Genomic DNA, 19,832 nt, shown 5'->3' on the forward strand with positions numbered 1-19,832 from the left:
TGTATTATTAAGCTTACTTGTGCAAGACCCAAATTCTCCAACAAAGGGAAATGATTCTGTCCCACAGAAGACAATGTTCAAAGAATGACCTAGTAGATTAAATTAATAATCACAAACAAACAGTTGGAGATGTTTTCTTTTTTTGGCACCTAAGCTAATTAAGACTTAAGGAGTTTAAAATTTTAAGGCATTTTGAAACAGGGGATTAAAAAAAATGGAAAAATAGTTTTCATTATCTTCATTAGGGACAGACTTTTTGGGATGGCTGATGTTAGTGGAAAGTGCTGGATGATGCATTATGTTAATCAACTGTTAAAGAAAGTGTGTGTGTGTGTGTGTGTGTGTGCGCGTGCGTGCGTGCGTGCGTGCGTGCGTGTCTTAGTGTGTGTGGAAACCCACTTGCTGAAAGCTCTGAAGGCAGTTCGTAAAAATTGATCCCTGCTATCACCACTGAGAATGCAGGTCTAGCTCTTGATTTGTTTTACAAGCTGTTGGTTGACTTTTTTACGTGTTGTATAAAGATAAGGAAAATACAGCTAAGGAAAAGTGGATCCCATGTTTTATTCTATGAGGCATAATAATGAACTCTGTAAGATTAGTGGATTATTTAACAGCTAAATACAGGAAATAAGGATATTTACTTTTACTCCTATAATAAACTTATAACAGTCTTTATTTAGCACCTTTCAACAATGCTTTGCATTAACTAAAGTGCTTTACAATAAATGAATACAAGGCACAATAATTCATATATAACTCGTATTTATATATATGAATTAAATCAAAGGCTCATAAAATGAAAGAAACTCTACTTGTCATTTTTAATTTAAAAATAGATCTCCAATTTTACCACATTTTACACAGAGTGTAAATGTAGCGTTTTCTTACTACTAACAACGATTTGCTTTTCTGTCTTTGCTTTTGTAAATACCTTTAGCTTTTAGTTTGGAACCATGTGCATGTGACTTTAAAATATGTTTATGGCTTTTTGGTATCTAAAATGACCTTTTCTGATTATCATAATCAAATAAATGATTATTTTACTTTACAGAGAATGACTTCAAACTTTTAAGAGCAATCATAAAACATCAGAAAATGCTTACTAGGCAATAAAAGTGACATATTTCTGAGTACCACAGAGGAATTTCCCTTTCTGCCAAAGGCTTCCCTTCTTACACTCAGATTTTGTTCATCTTCTGTACATAGCCTGTGGAACCGTGGTGACCTCTTGCTCTTTACATCATTCTAACGCTGCTCCAGACTTGCAGGTGAAAAGTCTAGAGCAGGATAAACTGAGTATATCAAAGTGAGAAGAATAGGAAAGAAAACTCAGTGAGATTCAAGGATTCTGTGTCTGTGGAGAGTCATTATCACTCCACCCTATCATCCATCAATCTTCTGCATTGTTACACAGATGCACACACCCCATGAGAATCATTCTGGGTCCAGGAAAGCAGAGCCACTCACACAGACTCCTGCCCTCTCTTCACTATAATGTGAAGGAAATTGGATTGCAATTCAAAATATGAAGCAACCCGACTCTCCGTGCAACTTCCCTCCTCTAGCAAACACCATCTCTGTGTCACAACTCCTTAAGTGTGATAATAAATTATGAGACACACGTGCACACACAACAGATGATCGCACGCTGGGTGGACATTTAATGTATGGCTAATGGATTGGATCTTGTGGGTACCATCGCAGTGAGAGGTTTGCGTGATAAATGGCTATTTACCAAACATGACGGAGCCTAATATCTGAGAGTTAAACTAATGCAGCAGCACACTCACACATGCACGCCCTCTTTCTCGCTCTCGCTTGTCACATGCACCTTTAAGTGCTGCACTGATACAGCACAGCTGATGCACAGCTCCTTAGCAGTTGTCAAAAAGTCACCATACATCAGTTACTTATTGATATAAAGTGTGGCTTTTCAGGGGCAACAGAGATCCCGTTAACACTACATTGACCCTCCTTCATGTATGAATACCCATTAGTAGTCCATTAGCACAATGATTTGCAATGATTTGCAAACTTTTCAGTGTTTGACCCAAATAAATAAATAAAATAGACTCCTGATTCCAACTCCTAGTTGAGCATTTATACTAATTAAAAGAAGGAGTAGGGAAAAACAAGCAGCAACAACAGCTAATATAATGCTTTTTTATCATTTGTAAGTAAATACTGCTTTTTCTCTATCATTTAATTTGAACAAATACACTTGACTAAACAATGGAGCAAGTGGTGCAACAGCTTCTCGCAGTCACCATAAATCAGATAAAATGCAGGAGAAAACCTCTCAAAGCATTGCAGGTATGGATCTGTGACCAATTTGCAACAGAGTCACTTGCAGCAGCAACAGGCCAGCGCTCACGGCTGTCGTTGCTCTCACCTCAGTTTGGTACTAACGAGAAAATGGAAATACTGACAAAATGACAAGATTCAAATACCTTGTAAACACTGCGATAATACCACGAGTTTTAGTCAATAAAAGCTGTTAATTTGGGCTCCACTTTGAAGCGCTGGCATTTAACAAAAGAGCTGTATCACATTTCTTTAATGAGTCTGGAACAAATCTGATCAAAATCAAGAAACCTGCACAAGCATTTTTTGAATGTATTTTTGGCATTAGAACCATTTTATAATTAGAAAATATTTTTTATTCTGTTATTTTATTTTACAATGGTTGCAGATTAAAAGCTAGTGTTTATTTATAAAAATGTATTTTATTTGCAAAAGCAATAAAAAAAGGTAATTTTAACTTTATGAAAAGAATTGTGAGAGTTTCATGTTGTGTATCCAAACTGTTTCATTCATTATTTAATTTTTAACAGATACACAAATTGCTTTCGGTCTTAAAAACTCAGTATGGCTGTCATTTGCTGCGACAAAAAAATAATGATTTATTGTTGCAAAGCTGAGAGCAACAAATTCATGAATTTCTCAAAGATCAGACAAAATGTCTCAAGAACTAGTTGCGACTGGGGAAGAAACGAAAACGTTTTCTTTAACTTCAACAAGAAACAGAGCGAACTTTATGTGTAAAATATGGATGGAAATGTTAAAAGCTATTTTAATAATCACGGTGGTTGAAGTTCTGAATCACGTTGTATCAATTCGTGCTTAATTTAGAAACATCTGTGCAGCACCAGGTTCACATCACTGTCACACAGACTTTTGATGGATGACAATTTTTAGATCATAAAGGTTACCTGTCACATAATTCAGATTCCTAAAATGAGAATATCACTTGTTCTTGGCAAATGGAAGCTGATTATGGTTTCGCTTTGGAGTCATGGGAAGCTGAGACTTTATGAGATCCAAACTGCTCCCTGTGGTCTCGTAGATTTCACTCTGATGATGAAAGTCAGTTGAGGTTAAAACTGTCTGCTAACTCTTCACAGCAGAGTCCCAGATTATATGATATTAATACATTAATAATAACTCTGCCACTCTTCATCTAATCACTGGTCAGAACACATCATGCTCATGTTTTACTCCAAGCAGCAACTGCAAGTTTTCTGTGAGGAGAAAAGAAAAAAGTTGCTCTCTCTTTGCTGCAGTTTGTAATGATATTTTGTGGTACCCAGAAATAAGGGCTTAGAAGCAACCCTCTTCTTTTATCTTCTCTCCGCCAAGTTGCATCACCTGCAAGCCCTCTATAAATGGGTTTATTATCCCTTAATCAAAATGGTCACCGAGCTTTTCCCCGTGAGCAGTATAGCTACGACACTCGGAGGGTTCAGAGTGAAAGTCAGCCCCCTCGAGTCTTATCACCAGTCGCCAGAGGCTGCAGCAGAGCGCTGCGCTGCATTTGTATGGGCTACCCATTTGGACACACTGCTCATGAGTACTAACATCCTACTTAGAGTTGTACTCAAGCAGAACTTCTTCTGCGGAGCTGTTTAAGCATGCATGTATTGAATCTTGCACACAAGGTGATTTAAAGCATTTCTAATAGTTCAATTATTCTCTCTTTTTTTATTATAACATAACAATAGTTGAAAATGACAAGCATCAGATTGTGATACTTTATTAGAAGACCCAAAGTGATAATATGTCTTAGATGAAGATAATTTCTTATATGAAAAATATAATTGACGTATCAGGGTTGACAGTAACGGTAAGTTATGTTAATGAAGTCAAGTCTGTCCTTTTGTTTACAATGTAGCCACTTCTGAATCCACACTGATGCAAATCCCTTTTGTTGATCCATCCTTTATTTTCTGTGAAAGTGCACGACCTGCCTCCGATCTCAGTTGTTACACTGTAAAAATGAATGAATGAATTTTGGACAGCATTAAATATTAGTCGTCAAAATTAAAATGCAATCAAGCATATCAGTTTTTAAATGCAATACCTGATAATTGTTCAATTTTAAAAACACCAGCTTGCTCATTTTGATAACAAATCTTGCCTAAACCTTAAATAACATGTTACCAACTGTGGTAACGAGCAGAGAACAGTAAGCTAAGACTGTTATGTGTTTATGGGTTCTAATATGAAAGTATAAAATAATTTACTGAACTTCCAGCAGACTTGTGATTGAGACAGGTTTTTTTGTGTTAGAACAAGAATGTAAGCTTGAATCCACTTTAGTTGGTTTCAAAAGTGAAATTTGGTAGCTGGCTGAGCTCCTTAATCTTGAGCCAGTCAATACCAATGAACAGCGCATCTTGTCAGGGGAAAGATTTACAAGTCTCCCTGGCAATATAGATGACAATAGCTCATTTCTTTCAGTTTTTTATGTTTCTCTCAGCTTTTTGTTTCTCTTTTAACACAGAATACCAACCAGATAACAAAATGAGAATAATAGTTTGTTAGAATTTTATTTATGCTGCATCAATATTTAGATGTATTGTTTAAAATTGACAACAGTTCTGCTAATAATTACACCAAACGTTTTGGGTAAATGTATTTCTAATCACCGTAGTTCGGTTATGAACATAATCTAAAATTGAAGTTAAACAGCAGTAAAAGTGAGAGCGCACACCTACTGAGGACTTTAACTCTGACGCGCCTGTTTATTCTTTGACTCGGCAGCATATTTTAAACATTTACTTAATATTTCTTGTTCCAGTTAACATTTTCTGTTTAAAAATTGTAAGTTCAAACTTTGAGAGATGTAAAGGGGTTTCAGTCAACTTTAAACAAGGTTGAGTATTACGCGGAGAGAACCATCTGTTTGTGTATTCAGAAAATCGGATTTGCTTTACAAACACATTTTCCAGAAGTTCCTGTAGGGTATAAAGATTTAAAAGAAACAAAGAGGACGCATGACTCTTCTGTTTGTTTTTCTTTAAGCAGTTTGGTTTTACACTCGCTTCGGTGTCCGATCTTCTCCTTGGCGACTGAACTGACAGCGCGTAAAGACGCACCTGGGGGAGGTGGAGGTCTGGGGATCCAACCTCATTGCAGTACAAACACTTTTAATATATATTCTATCTGAATAACTACAATTCACAAATGTTTTCCGATGATCTATGAATTAATAACTCTGAAAGGACGCAACGATTCACGTTGGAAACAGGTTCGCTCGCAAATTAACTCATTCAGAGAATTTAAGTGTGGCATTCTGGATGTACAATAAGAGCAGAAAGTATGTAATGTTTAGTCTAACAAATAGACTCAGTCTCCATATGAGCAGGTGACTACACAAAAACTTCGGTCGCTTGCGCATCCTAAACTGAGACCATGTGCGCAGAGACAGGAGCGGACCAGGGCACACAGTCTCCGACTTATTCACTTTATCTCTGGGCGCTTCCACTTGTTTCACCATCATTCTCTATCATTTGAACCCCATCTGCCGTGTCTCTCAGGCGGCAAACCCCCAGAGGAGCAGCCTCGGTGGAAACGTGAGTGTCCGCGGAGTGAAGAAAACTTGTGGTACTAAAACGGCTTACCTGCGCTGAGTGAATTAAAAATCCCCGCACGGAATGTGAAACCCCCCCACTTCTGGGTAAGCAGAAAGATCCAGTCCACTGAGGGTCCAGCTGGATTATCCGGGACCCTCCGGAGATCGGCACACACCAGGATCCGCGGCGCTTTCTGCGGCCGCTGCAGCGCACAGCCTCCGATGTATGAGGACAGAGGAGGAGGGAGGGAGAGAGGGAGGGAATGCTTCATTAACAAGGTGAGACGCACACACACACACACACACACGCGCGCACACAGGCGTGCACGCATGCACATCGATGAGTGCATGTTTAAAGAAACTGCACCTCAGGGAGTTACAAAAACAAACACATCAGTTTTTCTACATGAAATGCTAAAATTCAATTACAGTTTTCATACCTGATGAAAATAAAGGTTGGCCCACCACCAAGCCTCTGGATAAAATCAATCCATTCACTGATCTGCAGGTCATGAATGTTCATTTGTTATCTTAAAAACTTCATTACTCATTCCTCCATAACTCTGGATTTATGTTTAGGGTTGTTGTCCTCCACCCCAGTCTCTCTTGTCTACAAAGTGTTTTACAGCTTCTATCAAGGCTTATTCCAAGATGTTTACATGATTTAGCACCACCCATCTCCCCATCAACTAACCATCTCTGTCCCAGCTGGAGGAAAGCATTCCCTCATTATAATCCTACCATCACTATTTTAATGATGGGAATGGTGTGTTCAAGGTAATGTTAACTGTTAGTTTGCAAGTAAAACAGTAAATGAAGTTTTAGTCACATGTGACCAGAATAAGTGTTTCCAAATATTTTCTGTTCCCCTGCATGGCTATGGTTAAATTCCCATTTGTCACCACACCATGATGACCAAATTTGAGGAGTGCATGAATAATGGTCCTACTGGCAGATTCTCCCGTCCTGAGTTGTCCATCTCTGCAGCTCCTACAAAGCAGTGATGGTTCTCTAAGGTGCTTCTCTAATGGTCTTCTTGCTCACCCATAAGTTTAGCTTGACACCATTGATGGTGTGCTGGCTTTTCATTTTTGGATGATGAATCGAGTAGTGCTCTAGGAGATGTTTGAAGCTTGGAAATCATAGTAAACATTTGGAAAAACTGTTTTCTGTTCAGATGAGAGCAAAACATCATGCTGCTAGGTAGCTTTTCTTTATTAGATGTAGAGCAGAAGATGATAGCTGATGGGAAGTTGGGTCAAGCTAAATACAAGCACAAACTCATTTGTAGAATGGACCAAGCAATGGACCAGTCAAAGTCCAGGCCTAAATCCAACTGAGGATCTGTGGGAAGACTTGAACAAATGATTTCTACAAAGTGTACAGTGGTATTCTGTTCTGAGGACTGAACAGACTTACACTGCACACTTTACAGATTTATGCTTGTAAAAATGTTAGATCTAGTAAAAGCTCACAATTCACAGACTATTTATGTCGGTCACCTTTCTAAAATAATGGCCTCAGTAAGTTTTTGCCCAAAGTATTTATTATTACCTTTAATATCTTTTGGAAAGAAAGAGGTGAGGATTGCCCCCCCCCCCCACCTAAATCATTTTTGGCAATAAAAGACTTTGGCAATTATTTTAGGAAAGTGATGATATACGTTCTAAAGTAGCGATGTACTAAAACCTTAAAGGTTACACTTTTTGCAACTCACTGCAAGACTGACAACTTGCTTTAAAATTATTTCCTAATTACCTTTTCTTTGGGTCCATTCCGCTGCACTCTTCCCACCATGCAATGCGCTGATTTTCCTAACAGGAAACAATAATGTCAGGCAAACCAGGCCTGCTGGCTTGTAATTCGGCTCAGTGAAGCAGTGGATGTGGGCAGCTGTCAGCCTGCATGTAAGCAGGACACTTGGCAAAATTATGCTGCAACACATGCGGCCTACAGACCCAGAATTATAACAAGTGCCCCACTCTCATGAGTGAGAGAGGGAGGGAGCAATGTGCTGATGAGGAGAAGGGGAAGGCAGTGTGTGTTTCAGTCCCTCAGCTCTTTGATTCATCCGTATTTGATATTGGGATGTTATTTACACACCTGCTGCCACCGGGACAAGCAAGGAAACCCGTTCACTTCTGGCCTTAATGTACACAAAACCACTTCCCAGTTAGAAATCCAGACTACCTCATATTGAGACAACAGGGACAAGATCTATGGGCCATGGGGATTGTTAAAATGGTTAAACTAAATACCATACAAAAAGGCTGGTCTGAAAAACCTCTTTATGCAAACGTACCATCTTTTGATGGTTATCCAAGAGTTTCAATAAGCTCAATACTGCAACGCTATTTCTGAGTTTCTAAAAATATTCCTTTGACCTGGTTCACTTGATTAATCAAGATCCCTAATGAAGCTGAAATCTCAGAGAGATGAGTCCAACGCAAAGACTATTGTATTTCAAGAACTTAGAAAACTACGCTAATTGATTTCAAAGGAATACACAAACCATGGTGGACCACATTATAACACACTTGTGCTTCCTGTCCAAAGGCCAAAACAGAACTGGATGGTTAGCCTCCAGGTAGCTCTTGGGTTTAGTTTGGCTTAAGATGGATGGAGGCAGTTTGCCCAAAAGGTACAACTTGGATAAGACGAGAGGAGACCTGCCTGCTCAGCACCTGAGCCCCACCCCACCCTGTGTGTCCACCCCCTACATCTTCCTCTCAGACAGACTAATGGGGAGCTGGGAGCACCATTTATATTGATTGTACCCCTACTGGGACCCTGCCCCAGCTGTCGGATAGGCTGATTCCAGCCTGGAGGAGTTAAAGCAGATGTGTGTGTGTGTGTGTGTGTGTGTGTGTGTGTGTGTACCATTGTAAAGCATGGTTAGATATTTTGCTAAATTGAGATTTTCTACAGCATTTTAATCTGTCCTCATCAGACTCAGATTTAAGTGGCAAAAGGTTGTTAAAATGCTTTCTAAATATAAGTTTTAAAAACTTGGAATATGTGCACTGGATATATAGATTTAAAAAAAAATGTGGCAGAGAGTGAATTTGCACCTTCTCACAATCATCTCAGAGTTTATCTCATCACAAATGTGCAGTTCAGCCAGAAACTGAGGATGGAAACTTTGGATTTATTTAAGTTTGCTGTGTTGTATGTTTTAGTTTGAGTATATATTTTTTATATTTGTGTTAAACTTTAGGCCATTACCCACTCAAGCCAGAACACACTGAATGTGCAGGTGTTTCCCCATCAGATGCAGTGGCATAGAAAGACCAGATTGACAAGGCAGCAGGCACAAGCAGAAAAAATGAGCAGCGAGGGCATAGAAGGATGGGTGGAAACAGACCGGCAGGAGCAAAATTCAGGGACGAGCCCAACGGCAAAAGGAGACATGCAGCAGGAACTGGAAGGGGACAGCAATGAGCTGCAGAGAAAAGGAATGAGCATGCCAGAGTGAGAGCGGTGCGGAGAGAGAACAAAGTGGCCCGTAGCAAAATATCATTTGTTCTTATTGACCATTTATAGCAGGAGTCCTCGAATCCACGCCTCCAGATCCAGTGTTCTGCAAATTTTTAGATTTGTTCCTACTTCAACATGCCTGCATCAAATGGCTGAATTCAGTGTGCAATCAACTTCTCCGTAGTCATGCTGATGACCTGATTATTTGACTTGCTTGTGGTGAAGCAGAGCCAAATCTAAAACCTGTAGGCCTTTGACGCCTAGATTTGTGGATCCCCAGGTTATAGGTTTGGTTGATTGCTGTAGGGGGACACCCAGAAATCAGAGGGACATAATGTCCATTTAAGCCCAAGTTTTCTCAGACAATTTTAGTGTTAATTTCTTAGGAATAATGCAAAGCACTAGTTTGTATAAGGTCTTACAGTTCAATGAGTTGAACTCAAGATGTAAATCACAACCCAGTAATGGTCAAAGCAATGTTTATTGAAACAGTAGGAAATGCATAAGCTGGAATGTAACGGTCTCTCAGCAGCAGCCATCTGGTCAGACTGTGAAGAAGATAGGATGTCGGGTGGTTTCCTCAGATATACGGTGACTCTGACCTCGATTGTCTTGAATCCCTGGAGGAAAGCAAAATGTCCAAGGATTGTTTCACCCAAGAACACGCTATACGCTGGGAACTGTGTGCGCTCTATGTTTTGGAGAAAGAAAAAACTTTAGTAGAGAGGTAACATGATTCACACGCTCCACTACAATGATCTGCCCTTACCAAGAGGAAGTGAATGATCCATTTGCTTGTAATCTTTAACTAAATGGTGGGTCGAATAGTTGAGGCCAGCAACAGGCAGACATGGAAGGCAGAACAAGGCAATAATCAATATTCAGGCACATGAAACTAGTAGAACAAACATGGAGCAGGCAGAGGTGGAGGTCAGGAAGATGACAACAGGTTTGGAACATGTTCATAAGAAAGGCCATGGGACAGGAGTTTATATAGGCAACAGCACAGGTGCGTGCAATCAGTAATCAGCAGCACGAAAGCAGAGGCACAGGTGAGAGCAAAGAGCTAATCAGCAGCAAAGGGAGGAGCTGTGAACAGAGTAGCAACACGAATCATGGCAGGAAACAAGAAATTTATGACAGTAGGTTTATGAACAATGTCAATGAAATGTCAAGTCAGGCCAGTGAGCCATTTTCAATTGTTTCAGAGTAAACTCTACAGCTGCAGTCAATCAGCTATTGTATAAATATATGTTCTGTAAGTAACAAATTCACATTAAAGAAATTTATGGCATCACATTCCTACCAAAAGCCAGAGGAACGTATAAAGCGCTCACTCTTTGTTTCAATGAATGGTATTGTGCCCACGTTTCAGCTCTGTGTGTTCTTGATTAATACATGCCTAATGCGCTCCTTGGATTTTTGGCAGGAATGTGAAGCCATACAAATGATTTGATCTTAATTCCATTTCTAATTGAAGCAAAAGGCTGGAGAGCTTTGACAACACTTCTGTGTAGGTTTATGAGTGAGAGTGTTTATGCAGAACAATGTATTTTTAAACTCAATACGCAAACTATCTGCCAGCCATGCTATTGAAGATTTTCAGCTTTAATTGAGGGTCACTGTCCTGTTTTATGATCCATTTTCTGCCAGGCTTCTGCAGCCTTGCTGATAATTTTACATTTGACACAGGAATTGACTCTGTAATCCCCAAATTATCAGCCCTCCACCACCAGGATTGAAAGTAGGTATATTAGCGCTGATGTGCTCTGTCTGTTTTACTCCAAAAATGGTGCAGAACCCAGTGGGCCAGCAGCCTTACTTTGGTCTGACATATACTGAAAATATTGTTTGAGAAGTAATACGATTAATTGAAAAGTAACTGAGAATCCAAGCCACACGTACTTTCTCCTAGTATTGATGTCAGCTGGTGAATATGGCTCCAAAAAAGTCATATTCATCTTCCAACTTAACATCCTTTCACTCAGTATGACAGATTGTATGGAAATGGCCATTTAACCCTGGTTGAAATTGATGACAGGCAACAGTTGCTTTTCCCATCTTAATACTGATGCTTTTCCGTCTTGGTATAGTAAAACTTCTTCAAGCAATAAATAAGCAAACTGCTAAGACTCCTGAATCTTTAGAGGTGGTCACATTTACTGATAATGCAGTTTATTAATCAAGTGCATTTGATTATTTATGGAAACAGCACGAGTGTCTTACTCCTAACCGTGCCTGCATGCTGCTGTAGAGGGGAGCATGGAAGGTGCAAGAAAAATTAAAATCCAATCTCAACGTCTAAAAGAGGTGGAGTTTTAAATAAATATGACTGTATAACTTCTAATTGTCTTTGCATATTGTAAAACATTTCTACAAACACTCCACAAACAAATGCCTTGAAAAACCAGTCTCTGCTTTTTAAAATTATTCTTATTTTCCTCCCACTTGGCCTACACTTGTAGTCCTCAAAGATCTGAGTCTTATGTTTCTAAAGACACCTGACCTTTCATGTGGTACCACTGTGGGTGCCAAACACAACACAGCAACACAACCAGGTGGGAAATACGTTGACAGAAAAACAACAGACTCATTCTCACATGATAATAAACCTACAATATTTATTCCAGTTTGTAAGAGTAGACTGATCAGCATCAAACCATCAACTATAGAAAATAAATAGCATACTGACCTAACATTTTAATTACAAGACATTTCAATAAGAGCTGAATAAAAAGTAAAACCACAATATTCTGCTGAATACATATGAGCTCAGAGAAAATGAATCTGTGGACATATAACTAAGCGTGAGTTTTCACCGTTGTAGAGTTAAACCGCACTTCAGTTAGAGTATAAGACTTCCATCAGTTTATGGAAATAACATGTTCTTAAAGATATGGACTGCATATGTTCAGTTCAGTTCAAATTAAACAATAACTACATTAAATTTACTTTATATAGCTGCATGCTTTTCCGCCTTATGAATGTGCCAGACAGCATACAGAGAAAATCTCTGAAATGTAAATAAACCCTAAAGCAAATAGACAAGAACTTGGCTTTCAATTTTCTTCTCTCCAGCCATGTTCTTCCCGACTTCTTTGTTTTGTGCATATCATTCTTTTACTCATCTGTTCTTGTTTATTTCCCTTTCCTTTAGGTCCAGATTGTGCAGCCAGGGACAGCATTTGTAAATAATATCTTCTGCTGAACATGTAGAAACCAGACTTCCAAAGGAATACAAATGTGTTAGATTTACAGTCACCTCTGAAAGAATTCATGCCTCTGGAACATTTTTCACAGCAATCACAACCTTCAACCTGTTTTAATGGGGACTGAATATTATTAGTCAGAAAAGCCCTTAATGAATCTGGAGGGTTGACAAATATAAGTTGTGGATTTTAATGTTAAGTTTAGGTAAGATTTGTAAAAAGAAAGCCGTTGTTGAAAGAAATCTAAATGGAGTCTTATTTGCAGTTCACCAGAAGCTGTGTGGGAGGTAAAACAAACTTTTGATCCAAAGAGACTTAAGTAGTAGATATAAACTCCACTCTTTTCAAATTTCTGAAACATTTTGAAATCCATGTCTCTCTCTCCCTCTCTTTTTTTGTTTTTACTAAATACACATGTGTTTATGCCTTTCAGTGTGACAAAATGCACAAAAGTTCAAGAAGCATGTCAAAAATATTCAGCTTCCTTCTGATAGAAAAAGAAAAAAATGACAAATTTGTTTCCTGCAAACTAAGTTAATCCCCTCAATGGTTCCTGGAAACTTCTTGAACTACAGTTAAGAACAGAGACCATAAACAAGGGGAAAATCACAAACTCGGATAATTAGGATTTTCTTTTTCTGAGAAAGGCTTGAGAATACTTGTCTGCTGAGGAAATGTGCCCAAAAAGTTGCTATTTCCTGCAAACACAAATGGAACAATTAAGCATTCATACTAATGAAGGAATTATAAAAAGTGCAACAAATGTTCCAGCAAACCATTCCTCCATGGAGCAATGGGTGCTTTTTGTTAGATTTGTGAACCAAGGCTTTTGTATAAAACTAATAATGTCCTTTCATTTGCCCCCTTCTCCATCCCTCTTCTACATCTTTTTTTACTTGTTCAGTCTCAAGTGTCAAAACCCCATTACACTAATTAAGTCAGCGGACCCTCAAAGAGCTCTCCTCCAACCGGAAGAGAGAGAGGCAACATGGATAGGATAGATATGCTGAGAAAGAAAGAGATGGATGGAGAGAATTGGTGGATAAGTGAAGGGAGGAGAAACAGGGAAGTAAACTAAGCAGAAAGTCACAAGAAGAAACTTTCAGACAAACACGGAGCCTTTTGACTTGAGGAAATAAGCAAGGCGTTGGCTTAGAGATGTTGCTGTAGTTAATCTAAACAAATAAGAGCATTTTCTACATGACTGGCAGCCTGCAGCAGCCTCTGCACTTACTACAGATTACTGACTTCTCACACCTTCACAACTTCAAAGCATAAACACGCATGCAACATTTTTTTTTCTGCATGGGTGCCGCACCCAACATTTCAACACATACTGTACTTAGATTCTTTTTTTTAATTGATCAACAGAAAATTGAGAATAAATGAGAAATAGAAGGAAAAGGACACTTGGATTTTATTTTAAATTTTTTTTACAGACACAAATCTGACAAGTGAAGGTTTTCAGTCATCCAATTTTACCTCAAGAGAAAATCCAGTGCAACCAGTTTCAGTTCAACCCGCCATCTATATAGTCATGGCAGCCCACCTGAGCAAACAGCCTGGGCAAGAAGGGTAGTAACTACACTTACTCAGTTACTTGAGTAACTTTTTGGGAAAAAATACATTTAGGAATATTTTTAATGTGCATTATCTACTTTTATTTGAATAGTTTTATTATAAAATATTGCGGTTCTTCCGTGAGTGAAATTTCTGACTGAATGAAATTCAGTCAGAAATTTTGGGGACTGAATATTCCCCCCATAAAGAATGGGGGGAATATTTATTTAAAATGGGGTTAAAATTTTTGTTTCAACCAGATACAGACACACAGCTGCAGTTTTTATTAAAGTTTCATAAGTTTTACACTGAAAGAAAATTATTTGGATTTTTTTTTATTTTGTTGATTATTTTGTAAATGTTATTTATAATAATTTTCATTTTGTTCCTAAAAATACAAAAAGTTTCACATAATTTTATATTTTGGTCCATCTGATGATGCAATTTTAAAATATTACATGATTGATATTTTGAGCACTTACCCAGTACTTGAGAAGCCAAATACTTTTTTTTTTACTTCTAAATAAGTAATTTCATCGATGGCTACTCTTTACATTTACTTGAGGAAATATATGTTCATCAAGATGTCAGGGACGGCATCCGCTCAGCTTTAAAGCAGTTCACTGAATGAAACAAACCAGAAGAAAAAAAAAAGAGACAGATTGGAGCTGAAGGGGAAGTGGCACCAAATTGATTGGAGAAGGCAGAGACCTGATTAGCGGCCGGTAACCTGCACTTTGAGAGGAAAAACTCGTGAACATGTGAAAAGGACAGGTGTCAGGACCCCATGACAAAGGGCCAGCTGCAGAAGAGCTATGGACACTGAAGGGTGCAGGAGTGGAGGCACCAATAGATTAGGAGCCTCAGGAGCAGCAGTGATCTCCTCCTACATTATTATTCTGAGCCTGTTGTTTGCACACAAAAAAAGCAACCCTCCTCTTTTCTTTTTCTTTGGAGGGTGATGTCATGCCTATATGGATCCTTTGGTCAGCTGCCACCATCACTTACATCTTTGTCACTGTCACCATCTGCACACACATATCCACTTAGCCTCTGAGCGACCTACATTTTAATGCACATTTGCTGCAAAGGACACAAATATATCTGTATTATTGGATGGGCGGAGCCAGCCTAGAAGGAACTGCAGTGGAGCAGCCACAGTTCAGGATCTACTGAGGCAAGAAGAGCTTTATGACTTGTTTAGGCTGACCAGCCTTACCTCTTGCAGCGGTGTGGAGGAGCAGTGCATTCCTTTTTAATATAGCAGAGTGCTTCCAGAGGTGGCTTACCATATGAGGGAGGGTGGGGCCATAAATCATTTCAAATCATTATGAATTCATGGCTGAAAGTGGAATACTGCTGGGATGTGTATGTGCGACTTGTCTTTGGGTCCTTTTCCACCTCGAATCTAAAAACGTACGGCGTCCAAAAGGGACCCGCAGCTGAGATTTAATTACGGAACCGGCCACCAATAGAGGTGCAGGTAGGCAAACACTGATATGCAGCCATCACTTTTTCTTAAAAGTGCAAACCAGAGCCAATGCAGGTCTTATTACACAGCAAATATTCAGATGAGTGAGAGAGGAAGGGAACTTCATCAGGGGTGGTTGAAGGGCGGGGCAGAGCAAGTGGAAACAAGCGCTGCAGTAGCTTCCCCGTCGTCTGTCAATTGATTAAGGAGGTCATTTGAAAGTCAGTCTCTATATCTCTCTCTCTGCCACCCATGTGCGACCCACCCTGCGACCCACTCCCATTCCTCTGTCCGGAATTACTACATGAGCCAATTAAAGCAAACCTGCCAAGCGGCTCGGTGTTCTGGGCTCGTAATTTTTAACTCATTGTAATTAAAAGAGTTACAACAGCAGCAGCAGCGGCGGGAGAGAAGCAAGGATGTGGATGTGTTGGCTAATAAGGTGCTGTTTGACTGATTGACAGAGAAAAGGTGGGGCAGGGGCATGAGGTGAATGAGGGCTGGGGACAAAAAAATTGGCAAAAGTCAGAGTGTAGAGAGTGATTGAAAAGATGAGGGAGAATGAAAAAGAGGCCGGGGGCGGGGGGAGTAGGAGAAACCGTTGTGTGTCTGTGTGAAGAGGGAGGCTAACATGTCAACATGGCCCCCAGGGAAGCACTAACAAGATGAACTAATTGTGCCGGTTGTGTTCTCTTGTACAATCAATCAGTCATCCCAGAGAGGACACCAGAGGGAAAAAGGAGAAGATGTGTGTTTGCTTGAGTGCGTGCGTCTTTTTTGTTGTTTAGAAAACATAATGATGCAGAACAGTAGTAAGTTGCAAAGTTTATATCTGTTTAGTCATGACAAAATTTCATGTTGTTATTTCAACTTTACTTTTAAAGAATCATAATCCAGAATCCAGAATTTGTTATGAATGTGACCCTTTGCAACAAACTTGGAAGAGCCAAATGCCTACTTTTAATTATTAGGAATATCATTATGGTGCTTTTTTTGGGATGAATGCCAAAGTCACTTTGTTTTTTTGTTTATTTATATAAACTGGGCTTTAACTCTTGCCCAGTGTCAAGGAACAAAGCATTTTAAGTGAAATACTCCTGCAAGATTATGCCAGAAGTTTCTTTTTTGTAAAAAAGTGAGTGAATGCAACTTGTTAGAGGTATTTAACTAAATGTGATTGGGGTATGGGCATATTTGACCCTGTGTGCCTTGTGTTGATTTGAGAAAACACAATAAATCCTAATTTATTATTTTTAATAAATATATACAGTTATTTGCATATTTATTTATGAAACAACATATTAAAAAAACTGCAATCCAGAGTTTGCAACAAATGTCAGGCCACTCTTTTACATCACTGTGGAGGAATTTTGTTCCACTTCTCCTTGCATAATTGTTTTAAGTCAACCAAAGAGGATTTCTCAGCATGACTTGTCTGTTTTAGGCCTGTTAAGACTGTTAATTTACATATACTTAGGCTGGTTTTTGTACCTTTTTTCCTTAATAGATCCAATTACAATTTTAAAATTGCACAAATTTGTGACAGAACCATTATTCAGTGAACTCCAAAATACACGGGTCTCTGTGTTAGAAATAAAACAATATCTGATGTAAAAACAAAGTCTGTCCACCTTGCTGTGTTGTGATCTCAGTTCGGGACTGAAAGCAATTTTATGTCACAATTAGGACTTGTTAAAATATCACCTACTCTTGCCTACAAAAAACAGCTGAGTCTGGATGTTGGCATAGAAATGCTGCGGCACGCAAGTTCTTCATTTGCATCCTGTTCATTGCTGGTTGCCTGTTTGATTTCTTTATCCTCCCTGTGAGCGTTACTGTGGCTTTCAGAGCAGCAAGTCAAATGTACACACAGAGAGGTGGAGAGAAATGAAAGAAACCAGGAGGGATTAGTTAATAGTTACACCTCGTTTGGATTCTTTTACTTCAATTTTCCCTCCTCCTCTGTCCTCCTTCCCCACTGTGTCGATTTCCAAATTCTCCATTATGGGTCCAATAAAAAAGCGTGAAATGAGAACATAATTGGGTTTTAATTTGACTGTGGAGTTCCAGCTACCCACTGACAGAAGCTCATCCCGATCGCTGTTCACCATCACATCAAGACAAAGAGGATGAGAGTAAAGTGCTTCAATAAAATAACATTAATTTTTTCTTAAAAACTTCTGTTAACATCTAAGGGCTGTACGTTTTAATATATTTCATTGTCTTTGAGGAACAAACAGAGAGGAGCCATGGGTATACGTCTGCGTACCTATACTGAATATCAATTAGGGAGAGCATGAATTGGAGGAGCAGCCAAGAGGCCAATTGTTACTCTGGCAGAGCTGCAGAAGATTCACAGCCCAGGTGGGATAATCTGTTGACAGAACAACTTTTAGTCACAAACTCCAGAAATCAGAATCATCAAAAGTCCTTTTCACAGTTTCCCACAAGCCATGTAGGAGAGAGGTCACAGATCTCAGGCCAGATGAGAGCAAAATCGATTTTTTTGGCCTGCATGTGAAAGGGAAACTGCAAACCAGTAATATCCAAAACATCATTTACTTCAAATGTCCTTTTTATTTACAGGTTTTCAGATGTAAGCAATAAAAATGTTAACAGATCTTAGAGTTTTTAATTCCCAAGTGAATTAAAAACTTGTCTGAAAGAAAACTAAATATGTGAACACTGACAGATACCAACTTACTTTGTTGTGGAGAATTAGTTTTCTCTAATATGCGTTTTCATCTACGTATTAATGGTCACAGCATTTCAGCATCTCTGTGTGTGATGGGAATCTTTCATTTTAATTTTATTGCCTTTTTAAAAAAAGGTCCAACCAAGAAATGGGTTTGTAAATTAACCTGCGGCTAGAAGACCTTTGTACGAAACAAAGGTTGGTTTGTTCTCTACAGGTAACACGGTTTACTGCTGTCCTTGTTGATGAATTGAACCTTCATGTGTTAGAATGACCCAGTCAATGTGTTAACCCAGTGATAAATCTTGAAAACGGATCTCTACCGATGCTCTCAGCAAAGAAAATTAACCACAGTAATTCATTACTCATGATGACATTTGTAATACATATAGACCATTGTTAATTGTCTATGACAGAAATAAAGGTGAATTAAAAGTAAGTGAAAGAGTAAATTTGGTGTTTTATTATGAGCTCTACTGTAAGGTTTGTTCTAAACTAGTTACATCCCTCTTCTCTACACGTTCTGATGCTTTTTGGTATTGCATGCCCTGATCTTTACCGATGCTCTCAGCAAAGAAACACATTAACAATTATGTGTTAATGTGCATATTTAATAGTATTTTTCCATCCACATTGCATCTCTTGATTATTCTCCCACAACTCTGCTATTTTCCAAAGCTATTAACTATCTAAATCTGAATATCTTAACACATTGTTGCTCATGTCTTTGTCCACAAACTCAATTTATTTTGTTGACTTAATCGTGGTTGGTAATTAGAAACAGATTTTAACAGTTCGTTAGTCATTTGTTTGCTTTATCACATAAGATAAATACATAAAAACTAAGGTGAGTCACACTTATCTCGGCCTCACCTCGCTCTTCCCAAATGTACTCGAACAGGAAATGCATACATTCACAGAAATGTTGAAATCATACAAAAAATATATTTATTAAAGAGTCAAGTGAATAAATTGACTTTCTCTTATCATTATTAGTACTTTACATCTCATGATGACAAGTGAGGCAGTGCTTCATCAGACTGGAGTGCAATAGGTGTTTGGTAATTATATAAGCATGATTCATTCAAGGTCTGTTTGCTCCTGATATATCTGGTAACATTTGTTGTTTAATGCAGCATAAAATGTTTTAAAAGCTAAAGAGGTGGCCAAGTCAATAAGAAACTAGAGCTGAACTGTTTCATTGCCAAAACATCAAAAAGTCAGACAGAAGCAAGTTTTCCAACAAAACTTTGTGACTGAGATGAACAGACTTGTCATTATCAAGGGTCTATGTTTGCTATGAACCCAAAGCAGAAATATGGTTTTGAATATTTTATTTATGCATCTTAAGGCATATCGCTCATCAATATTAAGACGTATTGCATGCATTGCAGCCCTATTATTAAACAATCTTTGTTAAATATGGAATTATCCACTTCAGGTTTGATTAGTTTTGGTATTTCAGATCTTGAAAAACAGATTATGATATCAGCACAGACGTATTAGAACCAGTGAAATGGGCCTTCGGTTCAAATGTCATAGAAAACCTGAAATGAGGCTAAAGGT

General features: G+C 38.6%; 1 protein-coding gene and 1 long non-coding RNA gene across 2 annotated transcripts in view; both read right to left on the reverse strand.

Annotated features, from left to right (window-relative positions):
• The window catches only part of ecel1 (endothelin converting enzyme-like 1), a 53,212-nt gene extending 47,122 nt beyond the window's left edge, over positions 1-6,090 (reverse strand). The window contains exon 1 of the mRNA XM_015050470.1: positions 5,904-6,090. The gene's annotated coding sequence lies outside the window, so the exon portion shown is untranslated. The remainder of the gene's footprint in view (positions 1-5,903) is intronic.
• Positions 6,091-9,781: 3,691 nt separating this feature from the next.
• Positions 9,782-10,333, reverse strand: LOC106958523 (uncharacterized). The gene is made up of 2 exons (XR_001427168.1): positions 10,101-10,333; positions 9,782-10,022 (listed from the first exon to the last, which is right to left on the reverse strand). It is a non-coding gene; the product is annotated as an uncharacterized LOC106958523 (long non-coding RNA).
• Positions 10,334-19,832: the final 9,499 nt, after the last annotated feature.

Source organism: Poecilia latipinna, unplaced genomic scaffold, assembly GCF_001443285.1.
Source record: "Poecilia latipinna isolate Pla-1442-1.1 unplaced genomic scaffold, P_latipinna-1.0 Scaffold992, whole genome shotgun sequence".
In the NCBI taxonomy this organism is placed as follows: Eukaryota; Metazoa; Chordata; class Actinopteri; order Cyprinodontiformes; family Poeciliidae; genus Poecilia; species Poecilia latipinna.